Source organism: Corvus hawaiiensis, chromosome 2 (assembly GCF_020740725.1).
Source record: "Corvus hawaiiensis isolate bCorHaw1 chromosome 2, bCorHaw1.pri.cur, whole genome shotgun sequence".
Taxonomy (NCBI): domain Eukaryota; kingdom Metazoa; phylum Chordata; class Aves; order Passeriformes; family Corvidae; genus Corvus; species Corvus hawaiiensis.
In genome coordinates this window covers 112,557,074-112,572,311 of record NC_063214.1, presented here as the reverse complement: position 1 = coordinate 112,572,311, position 15,238 = coordinate 112,557,074, and the positions used below count along the sequence as shown (strand labels likewise).

The window sequence follows — 15,238 nt, the reverse complement described above, 5'->3', positions numbered from 1 at the left end:
AAACACGGTCAGTCCCCCCATTACGTGGAGAGTGCACCTCCTCTGTGCTGGGTTTGGTGGTTAAGTGATGCTATTTATATATCATTATTTCCCCCTCCTCAGGAGCTGAAATGTAAGTGCACACATCATGTCTAGTGAAACAATTTTCAAATATCATCTCATCTTGCACAGTTTTGAATTAAGGAGAGAAAAAATGGCATCCTCTCCTGAAGAACACCAAGGTAGATTATTAGCATACTTCAACATCCTTTATTTGAAGAGATGGTGCTGGCTACTTTATTTCCTCAAAGTTTACAGCAGAATTAGTTGTCTGGAACCACACTGCAGCAATATTTTGCAGTTTGAGAAACAATTTAGCACTACATCTCCTAAATGGACTTGGAGGCATCCTGTTCACATAGGTCTTGTTCAAGCAAAAGCATATGCCATCGATTTAGGGAACACAGCAGTTTTCCTCTAGAAACAAATATTTTGTGTGCAGGCAGAGAGGGCTTAAGAAAAGAAAAGCAAGAGGAAAGACGTTAGTGGAAGTAGGTGATGAGCAGGATGAGGTCAGTAGAAGGACTGCTGGTTTACTTCACAGTATCCTGGCTTTTCAGTAACGAGCACAGATCAGAAGTAACTAAATGTTTTCTAGCATTATGTCTCTGGGTTTTAATTTGGCCCTGGAAGATTCTTTCTTTCCTCTTCATCTTCTTAAAATACTTCATTTTGCATAATTTTGTGAAGAAGAGTCTTTAACGAGTAAATACACTCTAGTGCATTGTAAAAGCTAGGGGTATTACCCATTTCATGAAAGATATTCTTGTATTTTAATAGATGGGGCACATTTTCATTCAGTGATTGCCTTGCTAGTACCTGCCCTTGCAGTATTGATTAATTTTTCAGCTAGTGAAATCTGCAGAATGGGAAAACTCTTAAAAATGGTGAATACATATCTGAGGAGAATTGCTCTCAGATTAACTAAAAATTATCTGCAGTGGGTTGACATTTGGTGTTTGGGTCTTGGAGGGCTTTAACACAGAAGGGGATTGCAGTAACTCTGAGGTTCTGATATATGTACATAAATGTTTATGTGTTCAACCACTTTCTTTCTTTTACAAAAGCACCTTTTTGCTAGCTCAAGTTCATTTTCCCCCTGTGCTGATTCGCTTCGCTTTTTTCCCTTTTTTGTGGCTTGTCAGGTGCTTTCTGGAGATTCAGCATGCTAAAGCAGTTCATTTTCTCTCTTTTAGACTTCCATATCCTACTGCAGTGAAGATACTTACTGAACTGTAATATTTTGCAGAATTTTGCCATTTGATCTGCACAGATAAAATCAGTGGAAGAAAGGAGCATCATAAAAACAGAGTAATTTTCACTGAATCCAGAATGTAGTCTTCATTTAACTAAAAGGTTTTGTGCCTAGCATTCTGTCTAAGTAAGCTTCTTCATAAATCTATGTTTAATACTAGTTTCTTGCAGTGCTGAATCTTATAATCATCAGTTAAGTAACTTACCTTTTCTTTAATCAGTTTTGGAGATCTTTTAGATTATTAGCTCTTTACAGTAATTGAACTGTAACATCATTAGAAATATTTACCTAAATTGCAAGGGGTTGATAGCCTTGTTTATTGCAAAACTGACAGGCAGAGAGGAGGGATCTGTGACAGACTACCATTTTCCATTCCAGACTTCATTCTTTCTCAGGCAGACCCTTGAGCAGTGGTGTGGCAAATGAGAGGAAATTGCCAGTTTCTTATTTATCCAAAACGGTTAAATGCTGTGTTACCCCCAAATATATGTATACACCTTCTACTTAGGCATGTCATTGAAAAAGCTACTGAAGTTTTTCTTCATTACAGATGTTTCTGCATTTGGTCTACAAATACAGAAGGAGATGCACCTCTGTGAGCATGGGTTTCAGATTTGCCATACTAGTTGCAGATTCCCCTAATAAAAAGTAAACTCTGGAAGTAGAAGTAAGCAAATGAAATATCCTCAACTTTCTGTTTCATAAATTACTCTTCTTTAAACTCATACCCAGCTTCAACCTATAGAAACCCCAGAGAGTGGAAATAAGTGCCTTGCAGCTGTTTTGCTAAGTGTAACAGACTGTATTTTGTAGATGGAAATGTCAATGATTACAGGAATAAAAAATAAAAACCAAGAGTTAGAACTACTAAACCAAAACCACAATTTTATTTCTCATCTATAAACTTTTAGTGCAAGTAATTGGGAATACAGGCATCTTGAAATTTTACTTCAGTGTTTAGAAAAAAAAATCTTCCAGATTTCTGGCAGTGAGATCTTTTTAGCCAGTAGGACACGGTTGTTGAAAAAAATCATGTTTTAGCTCTATACTTCAGATTACCTTAAGTATCACCTGAAAAGTAGAGGTTAAAAAACTGATTTCCAAAGATGAGCTCACCATCATTTCCAAACACTGATTTGAACTTTAGAATCTGAAGTCAGCTATTTTGATATAAGCCACCATGAGGTTGTGTTTCTGGCCATAGTTGCACTCATGTTATTTGTTTTTTTAATTACTGTCTGTTAATGTGTGAGTGCTTATGCTTTTAATACCGCTGTAATATTACCAAACAATTCCATTGCAGATAGTGTTCTCTATCTTCGTATTTGACATATATTTATTCCTGTACATTCCTCATTCATCTGCTTCTCCACTATTTTAATTTTGCTATGGCACAAAAGCAATTAAGACCTTACTAATATGGTTATTACACATTAAAACTTACTTTAATATGCCATAATTTGTTCTCCTGCTTCCAGTCTGAAGGAGGAATAAATACTTCATTGTACAGTTAACAATCTTGACATGAGCAGAAGAACCAGAGGACTCACAGGTTATGGTGGTAGCAGTTTAGGCACTCATCAGACTTGCTGCCAGAAGTTTGGAAATCAAATTTAAGTTCTGCATTTAAAGCAGCTTGCATGGATCAAGATGTATGTTCGTTGATTTCAGCAAAGTTACTTCTTGTTTTAGGTACTCTAAAAGGGATCAGAATGTTGGTCTCAGCATTCCCTCTCATGTATCATGTTTTTTCACATCAGTGCCCAAAATATTGTGGAATAAACATTTGCTGCTAGCAAGATGCAAATCTGTATCTGCAGTGTTCTCTTGAGAAAATTGAGCGCAAAACCCTCAGCGCTGCTTTGCTCTGGGGCATTTGTTCACCATTCTAGAAATAAGGAGTGGAAAAGAGTCTGTCAGTGTGAATCCTTTATCAAACTCCACTGTGAGGGAATGCCCATGTCGTGTGGTCTCTCTGCTTTGAATTGAGTCAGCCAAGGGGAATTTCTCGTGTGTCAGTCCCAACCTGGTTTCGGTCAGTGGATGCATTTATAACACCCAGAGACCTCCCAAACAATTCTTCTTTTGTAACACATCGCTTTTAAAATACTTAGCAACTTTTCCCCCAGTTTTATGCATTCAAATTAAGTTTCCACCGACTTAAAGAGATCTTTGTTAATCTTACTCACTCCCCTTTTCTTGCTGTTATGCATTATCTCCTACAAATAGTCATTTAAAGACCTGAGAGCCCAGTGGTGCTCTGACATCTCCGGACTGGACTTCTGCTCATCGGTGTAGCCAGTTCTGGGGCATGTTTCAAGGACACTGATAAAGATTGTCGCTGCATTGCCTTGCCTTGCCTTCCCTTGTTGCATCTTGCAGATTTTCAGCTTTTCTGAATCCACTCTTTATTAGATCCTGCCAATAACTTTTAGAATTTATACCCAAACATTTCCTTAAATCACAGCTGTTCTGTTCTTTGTGCAGAGGTTAGACAAAAAAAGCAACCAACCCAAAAAACATCTAGAAAACTGCCTCCTGCCTCGTTGTGAACACTTCAGTTTTCCTGGACAATTTGCTTGCCACAATCTTTCTGCTCTGAGCTCAGCCTGCTGCAAGGCTCAGCAGTCTCCAAAACAACAGCTCAAATATATTCTAATTTTATACTCTTCAGGTCTTTTTACCACCATCTTAAAGTGATGTGCATCAAGAAAGAGCATTTGCCTGCAATTTTTTTTTGTTTGTTTGTTTATGAAACCTTCCTGATTTATCTAGAATATCATTTTTGTCTTAACAAAGAAAGTAACATATGTGCAGGTGAATAATGAGTAAATCTTTTCAGCAAAATAAGAATAATTTGTTGGTTGGTTTTTTTCCTCAGTGTAAGCCATTCATAAGTGTAGCATGTACTGACAACCTTTAACACAGCTTCACCTCACAGATTTCCATTGCTAGTGAGACCAAACAGGTGGCAGCCCCCAATCAGTGCCTTGTTATCACTGAGGAGCTTTGATCTACCTAATGTATAATAAATAAGATACTGCATTTTAATAATCTTGCTGTTTCCATATCACTTACCTTGCAAGTTCTTATTTACAAAAACTCATCCTGACATTGTTGTTTTTTTTTTTTTTTTTGATCATTTATTTCACCATACCTACCAGTAGACAGATGATACAGCAGCTGGAAGTTATTATACAATATACCCACTGCTTCCCTATCCTCCTTTGTCCTCTTCTTGTGGCTGCAAAAGATGGAACCACTCTTTTTTTTTTCCTTAACTCTACACCATAGAAGAGGCTGACCAGATGGTCCTTTTAGGTTAAGATATTGGCTGACAGAAAATGCAGTTAGGCCTAAAATCCCCCTTCTTTTCTACATGTACTCGTCATTATAAGGCTGTATTATGCCATTATGCTCCAGTAAAGACCAATTTTCTTTTTTTTAAACCAGTTAAATAAACTTGAAGAGCCTTCTTAAAAATAGCATCCTCAGTTCTGCTCTTACATATATATATCAATCTAGGTTTGGTGTTGCAGGATTTTTAGCAATTTAGACTCATACTACTGCTCAAATTCCATGTATGTACTTGTGGTCAGTCTGATGGTTTGAAGACAGGGAGGATCAGAGCAATCCATCTCTGTTAAAAAGGCACTATTAAGCCAATTATATTTACACAATATATAATAATATAGAATCACAGAATACTGCTGCATTGCTTATGATTAGGTATTCTTTTTATTCACTGAATGGCAGTGCTAAATTTCTCACCAAACTGTGTAATGTCAAACTCAGCATTTAATTAAATGTTGAGTTAGAAAAAGAAAAACTATACAACAGACACTTAAATGTTGCTCTAAAGGGTATTTTAAATTATCCTTATAATTGCAAATTATACAAAAAAAAACAAAGTAGAGAAAATATGATTTCAGCATAATGACCTAAATTAAGAAAATATGAACTGTCTTTTTCAACGTTGGAGTAGGTGGCTGAAACTGATTATAAAAACTCTGCCCATCCAGGAACAAGTTTAAAAAAAAAATTATAATGCACCAAATTGTTTTAAGCGAGAGAATGGGATGGTCTGTCTAAGCAAGAACAACGTGTGCTCACTAAGGAATGCAGCCAAAATTTTGTTTGGAAGTAAAATTCAGCTCAGTGTATAGTATGCAAGGCACTAAAGGGTTAGAGCATTGTCACTACACACTGTGCTCTTGCAGGTCACAAACTTGGCAAGATGCAGAAGTGTTGTGTGAATACAGAGAGTCCAAGGGAGCAGATGAATATTCTTCTACATCCTACCTTTTACCAGTTTCTTACAGAAATTGCTACCTAAACCATTGCTTTGTATATAAAGAAAATCTAAGAAAGAAATGCTGGTATGCATTGGGAGTGCTTCCACGATTTGATAATTCTGTCAAAAATCGTGCCAGTTTACAAAAAATTTTAATGGAAATAATAGTTGTTTTTCTTAGAAAATTTGACTGCTGCAAACTTTGGAAATTACATATAAAATATTCAGCAAACTTCATTGGTAGTGACTTGGTTTTGTCAGATTAGTTGCTTTCTGGACAGAAAATTCACTGCTTAAACATAGTTTGATTACCAACTGATTTCTTTGTTAAGCACATCACAAAAGTTTGAGGATCTAGCGCAGCAAAGAACGTGTCCTGCATGGCAGGTAAATGACAGGCATTTGAGCTGATCTAAAACTCTTCTGGCTCCCCAGTGAGGGGAGAGGTTTTAGCCATTTCATGTGATGAATTTATTCTGCAGGAACAGGCCCAACTAGTTTCAGAAAGTTACCACAGTTGTTGCAGCAGCTCTCACATTAGGCCAGATAATTTGAAATGAAAAAAAATTATATTTTTAAAATCAAAACTTATAGATGTGAAGGAAATCATGCCTTGGGTCCACAGGAGCACTAAGTGGGAAGTAGAGGAACACCATGGCCTGCTGTAGCGCCATCCACCTCTCAGCAGTAAGAACAAGGGTCACTGTGTGAAATTTGAACCCAGAAATAGCAATTATTCTCAGGGCAGACACACATAACAGTGTAACTAAGATAATATGCCACTAGAAAGTTCAAATAGCCAAAATATTGCCGCATTTGGAGAGTTGCTCTCTCTTGGCTATTTCATAGGCTAAATCACTTAATTTAATGGCAGCATAGACACAGCCCCACTGGCCTGGTTTTCTCCAAACTGAAAGCAAGTTTCATGTACAATGTTGACAAAACATTGTAAAAACAGTCACTTTCTTCATCTCTTATCAAACATGGTGTACTGTCATCACCAAATGATTGTTTTAATCACATAAATTCCCTTTCAAATTTTTTTTTTCAATTTTAAAGCTCAGTGAAGTATAATGTTTACAATGAAAGTTATCAGAAAACTTAAAATATGGCATAAAGTAAAAAGAAAAATATTTATTTGGGGAATGGAAGACTTTTAATGATGATACCTTACTCACAAACAAGAAATACATTTCTTTGGTTTGTTTCCTAAATTGTAATTCTTAGAGCAAAGCTTAATATGGAAAGCTGCTAAAAATAAAACTCTCCAAAGGTTTTAGTTCAGTATTAAATACTCTGGTTTGAAAAAAACAGTGGATTAGATGGGGTCTAATCCTCCACTCTCTGCTTGGGTTCTGTTTGGCAAAATTCTTAGTCTGTCAGCTTCTGCAAATCTTTGCAAAATTATTTTTATCCTTAATAAATTATTTGCTCTGTTAGTTACCCTAAAAACAGAACAAATTGAGGGACATGGGTAGAAGGATAATAATTTGAAAAATAATTGCAGTAGAATTTTAAGAATGAGAATGAAAAGCAACTGCAGCAACAAAACTGTGGAAAAGTAACACGACATTCATTTCTCCACACTGCTAAAAATTATAAGGCCCATAAGCAAAATAAATTTTATTGCTAAAGTAAAAAAGTATTTAGAAATCACATCTTAACCCTGTCTTTATTTAAAAGATAAGGCTGAAGGTTTGTTTTTTAATTATTATTATTTTCTCTTGCCTGATGTGTATTAGTATAAAGGCATTAACTAGAGTGGGGATAATTATTTGCAAAATGACATTTTGTTCTAAAGTTGGCAACCACAGACCAGAGCTATTGACAGTAATTGAAGAAAAGTTATTTACCTGAAGAGTTATGATTTAAAATGACACCTTATTTTTAGTTTGACAAATAGACTTTTTTATTTTAAGATTAGAGATGAATGCTCAAACACTTGTACTGTTTTCTGAGACAGAAGGTGTGAGCTTAGAAGATCCTTCTTTCTAACTTTAATGACAGAAAATCTTCCACACAGTACATAATATGGTACCTATGTGTTAAATTTATGCCAGTATGAAATGGCAAATTCTGGACACTATTAAGTAAACAAATGGTTTGAGTGCTGTGCTCTGCATTTGTAGTGTACCATGTAGATATAGAGAAACCTTGGTTGAATTTAATACCTTCATTTTTTTCCTGGAAGGAAGGTGACAAAAACTGTGTGATGTTTCTTAGGCCAGATAATATGAAATAAGATATTTTGAACTTTCAAAATAATCTGGCTTTCTGTGTCATGCAGTGAGGGAGATGATAAAGATGGGTAACTTCACTTAGTCCTAGCAATAAGAATTTTCTCTTTAAGTCCGGACTACTTTAGAAAAAGCTGAAGATTTTGATATGGTAGAATTGTAGGCTGACATTTCTGATAATGTGTTCAAAGGAGTTAGATGCAGCAGCAGGAGTCTAATAATGTTAATATGGACCATAGCCAATGTTTAAATCCTTAATATTTTAGGACTGTGTAGATTGTTCAGGATTTAGATTGCACCTTTGAAAGCAATTTCCTAAAGAAGCAGCAAATAGTTCCAAATACAAATGTGGTAAATGTTTGTTTAGTTCAATGTGGAAAATGCTCCATATAGAAAGAAAAAAATATATTTTGGCTGATTTTCAGTTAAACACAGTCACCATTGTTCTTGATTCAATACTGGACTGTGGCAGGTCCTAGAATTCATCTGTGTACCTTTGATCATAAATGTCAAGGCTCTCTGACTTGGGCAGACAAGGCATTTCTGATTTTCATTGCAAATTTTTCACAGTGAAATTTGGCTGTGTTGTGAGAAAGGGAATCATCATTTTGCATGTTTATTCTTTCCCCAAGAGATTCCATTTTCTGTTAAATAACTGAGATCAGAGAACTGAATGAACGTATGCCAATAGCATTGCAAGCTATTTGAGACCTTGCTGAGATGTACCGTGAGACGTTCGGCTCAACTGTAACATGAAATACTAAAATGAAATACTGAAAGTGCACCTAGACATTGAGTTCCACTAAATGCATTCATGTTATTAGGCTTTGATAAGCATGAAATTTAAACTGTGCAATATACTTCGGCAAAAGTTTTTTCCTATCAGCTGGCACCCACAGGATTCTTCCCTGAATTAACTGCCAGCTACTGTGCTGGGGATAGAAGGAGCTACACAAAGATATCGAAGTGTAAAAGCTGGGAGAGCTACTTTGTAGGGAGAACCATATTATAGTTAAGTAAATGGAAGGTGAAGATTTCTGGAATTACGTTTCTGGAATTATGCTAAAGCATAAATGCTTGAACTTGGCACAGTAGACTTGAATGAAATCCTTTTCATCAATGAAATCCACTTACTGAGAAATAATTTTTATCTTACCTCAAAATTCCTTTATAACCCTCTTTACTGAAGTGTTTAAGTGCTAACATACTTTCAGATTCAATTAGGATAAAATAATATCTGTGCCCTAGGACATGGCTCCATTATAGCTGATACTGGTTCATCTGTCTCTGGAAGTCCCAGTTAATGTAGGCATCTGTGTGCCTGTGTTTGTTTCAAATGCCTGTAATATAAACACTAATTTTCACTCTTTGGCATGGACAAGATGAGACTGTTGCCACTTGCCATTAAGGGGTGCTGCCAGAGCTGTATGAACAATTGCCTCATTTTCTAGCTGAAGGAAAGTATATTTTTTCATAGGATATTGTTTAGAAATGAAATAAAAAGTTTTATTTCAGAAATGGCAGATGAGAAGCTTTTGCTTTCCAGAATTTTTTTCTTGCTAACCTCAGACTGAGAGTGGTTGCACAACCCTAAACCTGAAGCTGCATTTCTATGCAAATAAATGATGAGAAATGTCACCTGGATCAGATGAAGGAGTTAGGCTGGATGGAATTACTGGTGAGGCCAGTTAGATGTAGCTGCTCCCTCTGCCATTAACTTCTCTGGGCTGGTTCCTTCCCCAAGTGTAATGCTCTGCTTTCTGGGTCCCTATGTAAGACATTTAGGAAGATAGAGTGAAGGAGTCTTGCCATGCAGAAGGACTAAGCTTTGCTCATGTGTCATGGAACTTCCTTGTATATAGGTGTTGTAAAATGTAATAGATTTCACTTTTCTCTTCCTTTGCTACCTAAGTGCAGCCTTACCATTGGAATATCCCAGTACATAATCTCCTAGCATGATCTCAGGGTCTTTTTTTCCCAAAGGAGAATTTTCTCTTCTAGATGGTATTCACAAAAAGACATTTTGAAATAATGTCTTCAGTGTAAGAAAAAAGAATCTGTTTGTATTATATTAGTCACAAAAAATAGATTAAATAATGTCAAAAATATGTATATTAGGGAATGCAACACAACCAAAAAGCAAATTAATAAAAAAAGATGGCATTCTTCTCCTTTAATGTCTGTGGAAACCTTTGGAAGAGGGGGCAGCATGTTAGGGATTGGGAACACCGGGTGAGCAGTAGCTAGGATCAGGTTTTCTGGGCCTGAGTGAAGCAGGACTGCATGATACAGAGTTTCTTGCTATTGAGATATATACATTGATAGTAAACAGTAGAGAAGTTAATGATTTTGTAAGCCAGCTTTTGTGTTTGCAACACATAATTTTATGCATAGAAAGAAAGATTTTGAGGTAAAAGAGAGTCAGTGAGTAAGACAGTTTATGAAATCCTTATTTTAATCCTCCCAGGAAGCAAAACAATCATTTATTTCCAACTGGGCATGCAAAGAAAAGACAGAAATGGAGTTTTTCTTTGCTGCTTTGTTTAATTTATCCTTATTAGTGTGCATTTTTTTCTCAACCCTACTCCCTGAAATGATAATCATTCATTTTGCCAATACAGACTCCTCAAACCAAGAATTTACTATGGTCTAATTATAATTTTTCAAGTCTTATTTGTGCATTGTTAAGACCAGCAGGCAATTTGGTTTGACCTATGTTTTCGGTTGGTAGATTTTAAGTCTTCTTTTTTAATATATATATATGGGGTTTTCCCCTGTTAGCTTACTGAAAGCCTACTTCAGAGGGGGTTTTACTACTTTTAGTCTTCTAGCATTATGTCAGCATTTTGTCAACATTTCTTGATCTCCTGTTCATGGGACTATTCACACTCCAGTTCATCTCCATCTCAGAAGAGTAAGGGTTACTGCTTTCTTAATTTTCTTTCTTTGCTGTGGTTTCTTATGGAAGGGAGAAAAGAGCTTTTGCTATTCACAAGAGCTTACCTGAAGAGCTCATAGTGCTGGTGGACCTGGGAAGATATCTTTCTAGTAATGTGTGCAGTCTTACTTAACCTCAGTCCCCCTCTGCTCCTCTTTTCAAGGTCATACGCATGGCAGTAGAGACTGAACACCCTGCTACTGTTGCTATCACCTTAAAAAATAAATGTAGCCTCTCGAAATTATCCTTTCCAAGATCTCAACAGGCTGGAATTCATACATATATCTAATATATTCAAAATGACAGGCACCCTCTCGTTCACCTTCCAGCAACAGCATGCAGCGCAGTGCAACATAAGGCACACACAGGCTGCTCCTGAGGCTCCATTGTACCCATCTTGTAGGGTGACTAAGATTTCACTTTTAATCAGGTGTCCTTACTGTAGTAAAAGCAAGTAGAGCCCAAAGGAATGCGAAAGCTGTGCCGCTGTGCATTCAGCAGGAACAGAAGTGTTCCTGTCAAACGTGCCGGGTACTAACACTTCCCATACTGGCTATTACATTGCTGCAAGCTCTGTAGTATTTACTGCAGAATTAGTTAAAAAAACAGAAAAAGAAGGGATATGTCTTCCTTGTCTGTCTGTTCCAAGAATATCTTAGTGAAACAAATCCTTGTGAGCTCCATTTGCCGGTTACCTGCCTTGCAGTGCAGAGAATGAGCCCTTGGGTCAGAAGAAGCACCAGCTTGTCATCCTTCATATGGGACAGAGGTTGAGTTTCCCTCTGGACAGGGAGTGTTAGGCTCCTTTCCCAGTACCCTCTGGTGAAAATAACTGATTTTAAGTATACTGAGCTATGAATGTTTTACTAGGTCTTTAATTTACAGTGCAGTGTTGGGGAAAATGAATGGAGCATTTCAAAACCATTTGCTTCATTGCATTATAGTATTTTAATGTGTTTTCAGTGGTAATGTGCAAAAAGGCAAAAAAAAACCCCAAAACAAACTAGCAGCATCCAAACCAGTATTCACTTCTTGGCTCTTCTGAGAGCTATAAACAATTGCCCAGACACCCTGGAGGTGTCAGCCCTTGGAGCATATTTAAGATGCATGATCCAGGAAAGTGTCATTATGCCATCCCAAGTGAATTTTAGCATTTTTTTATACCAAGAAAAAGAAAATAGATTCAAACAGTGTAACGGATTAGCCAGCCCAACACAGAGCACCACAACATCTTCTTATATGCAAAGCAAACTAATCCACTGACCAGATAGCTGAGCAGTGGTAAAGCCACACTTACAAGGAGGCTACACACTTCAGAGGGCTCTGGAAGCAAGACTTAGCTAATAGGAAAATGTTGTATCTTCACTTTCAATGGCAGTAAAATTAAAGAAATGTCGCTAGTTTTTAACTCATAAAATGCTAAACTTACAAGCAAACTTGTACCTTTAATGTCTACCTTAGTTTTAGGCAAGTCCCTACCCATTTCTGCAGTTGGTTTTCCACATCTGTCTGTAACATGGAGTGATGATGCTAATCTCGTACATAAAACTTACAAAGATTTATACTCAGGTGTTAATGTTTAGGAATCAATTATTTTATGTTCAAATAATTAGTTTTAATGTGTACATGACTCTGGATCTTTCCCCATCGAAAAGGGACAACATTCTGAGGAGAACTTATTAAAACCGAAAAATCTGCTTTCTTAAATGCGAAATTCCAGTGACCCTTTGGACAGCGAGCAATGTAGTCAGACTGCCTGCAAATCCAATTAATCTTTCTATTTTTCTTTTTTCCTGAAAGAGTTTTGGGGTAGTAAGACCACTTTTAAGTATTATCCCTCATTTTTTAGGCAGCCATGATTTCCCTTTAAGCACCTGGTGTTATTAAATGTTGAAGATATGGATACATTGATTAGATACAGTCCAGGACAAAACAACAGTATAGGAGAAATAAACACTGCTCTTCTTCTGATTAAGGTCTCTATGTAGGTGCACAAGGTGACTGAATAGCCCTTGCATAAGAAAAGCACCACAGGGAATTAAAACTCTGCTTACTCTGTAAACCGGTTTTATTTTCTATAGGGAGATGACTATCTTTTATCAAATAAATGGCCTAAAATTAAGTATGGCATAAAAATTGGCTTCAGTTACAAATGCCAAAGACAGTAACCACTTACACTGCAAACAAAATATATTTATGTAATAAATTACGAGTAGTTTAAAAGTAATTTAGAGTAAGAGTGGTATTACTCATGTACATTATACAGCACAAATATAATTTTCAGGTCAATCAAAACAGCGAAAAGCTTTTGTGAATTTGGAGACAACAATCAGAACTACATTAAATAGACTTTTTTGTAAAAATCAATTCATAAAGTCAATAGGCCTTAATCCCTTAATCCTTCAACATTCTTGTTTCCCCCTGGATGTTCTTGAGTGAGTAATAGTTTGATTTGGGAGATCAAAGGGTTAATTTGCTTTTCAATTGGAGAATGACTCAGAGTTACCCTTTATTGTTAAAAAAAAAAAAAAAGAAAAAAAAGTGGTGTGTGGGTGTAAGGTAGGGAAAAAGAGCCAAGAAAATGGATTCACTAATTGGGGTTTTCACCTGCTGTGAGTCTAATTGAATACAATGCTTTATTTGTAACTCAAGGAGAAAGAAGATTATGCAAAGTATGAGAAATTCAGACTGGTTTTTAAATTCTTATTACTTGGCACTATTGTATGGGAAAGAAGACCAGCATGATAATAGCAGCATCAAGCTTCTGTTAAGGCAGGCCAGGAAGCTCCAGCAACAGTGAAAATTGAAGGAATGTGTATCAGAGAATCAGTGCTAGATACTTCTGAAGGAAAACAAACCACTTTCGCCGTGAAATGCCTGGCCTCTGGCTACCCGTCCCTTTGTATGACATGAGCAGCTGCTCTCTCCTTGTAGTGAACCCTGAGGTTCCTCCCAACTAGGGTGAAAATCATCCTGTTTTAAAGACTTAAGGAGAGCTTTCTCACTTCTTAAAACTTGGCTAAAAATGAGACAATGTGAGACTGCTGATATAACACAATTGACAGCCTTCAGCCAGTTTATTCACATCAAAACTAAGATACGTGATAGAGCAATGTATCCAATACAAGGTCCACTGAATTAAATGGAAAATACACAGTCTAATGAGTTTTAACATGGCGATTTATGTTAACACAAATATTATTCCTCTATTTTCTTTCCATATTGGGGTAGTATTGCAGGTACAAGGTTACTGAAAACTGTGAGTTAGACCTGTTAAAACAACCTAAATCATCTGGAAACTATGAGAATTTAGCATTTAATTCCATTAATTTTTTATATTTACATTTGAGGGCCTGAGGGGTTGAACCTCGAGCATCTCTCACATTAATGTTTCTAGATAAAAAACCCACATGGGCTTTCCTTGAACTGCTTGTTGAACTTTTCTTAAAATCAGATAACCCAACCACCTGGAGCCTTAGGGGGAGCCCTAAATTTCCTGGAACTTAGGCTTACACCCTCCTACTGACATCCGTGTAACAGGGGTGGGATGAATTTTCCTTGCTTCTAGGTGTGTATCTTCCCAGTGTAAAAACAGGGAGATTCTTTTGTACATTTGAAAGGTAGAGAATGGATTTAGATTTGATATTAGGATGAAATTCTTTTCTGTGAGGGTGGGGAGGCACTGGAACAGGTTGCCCGGAGAAGTTGGAGATGCCCCATCCCTGGAAGTGTTCCAGACTGGATGGTGCCTTGAGCAACCTGGTCTAGTAGCAGGGGAGGTGGAACAAGATAATGTTTAAGGCTCCTTCCAACCAAAACCATTCTATGAATCTGACTTGAAAGAAATTGGTTTGGGGGTAGCTTTACCAGGAAATCACAATATGCAAGGCTTGAAAAAGGGGTTATGGGAAGGACTTGGAGCTCGACACAGCCTTATTTTAACAAGTAAAGGATGTAGATGGACAACATGCATGAGGGGAGACTGGAGTGCTGATTTGAAGTGCTTGTGACACTAAAAGGAGATGGTTGGCTTTTCCTCGTGTAATTCATATTGCGTAGGAATTAATGCAAAGAAACATTGCAACAGTAACTTGGCATAAGCAGAACTATTTCTTCGGCACTGACAGATCCACGGGAGAAGCTCACCCTTCCTTCCCTGCAGGGCCAAGGCAAGCCCTTAGAAATTAAATTACCTGATTCCACTCATAAATAAACCACTCGGCATTTTAAGCACCAAAATTAAACGCTGAAAAAAAAAAAAAAAAAGTGCAGGTTAAGGCCCATTTCAAATCTGTCTGGATTCGGTGCATATTTTAGCTAAGTTTTCTTCCCAAGCCCGCTGAAGGTGAACTGATTTGCCGCCTCTCAGCACACCCCTCTCTCCGGCCGGCCAGCGCCAGGGCAAAGAACACCCAAAAAAATAAAAAGGAAGTCAAAGGAAGCCCCGAGGGCTTCCTCCAGAATAGCTGCACAGC

The 15,238-nt window shown here is 37.1% G+C and overlaps 1 protein-coding gene across 14 annotated transcripts in view; it reads left to right on the top strand.

The window, feature by feature from the left end:
* Positions 1-15,238, top strand: part of DMD (dystrophin) — a 1,090,817-nt gene that overhangs the window by 987,941 nt on the left and 87,638 nt on the right. The window lies entirely within an intron of this gene.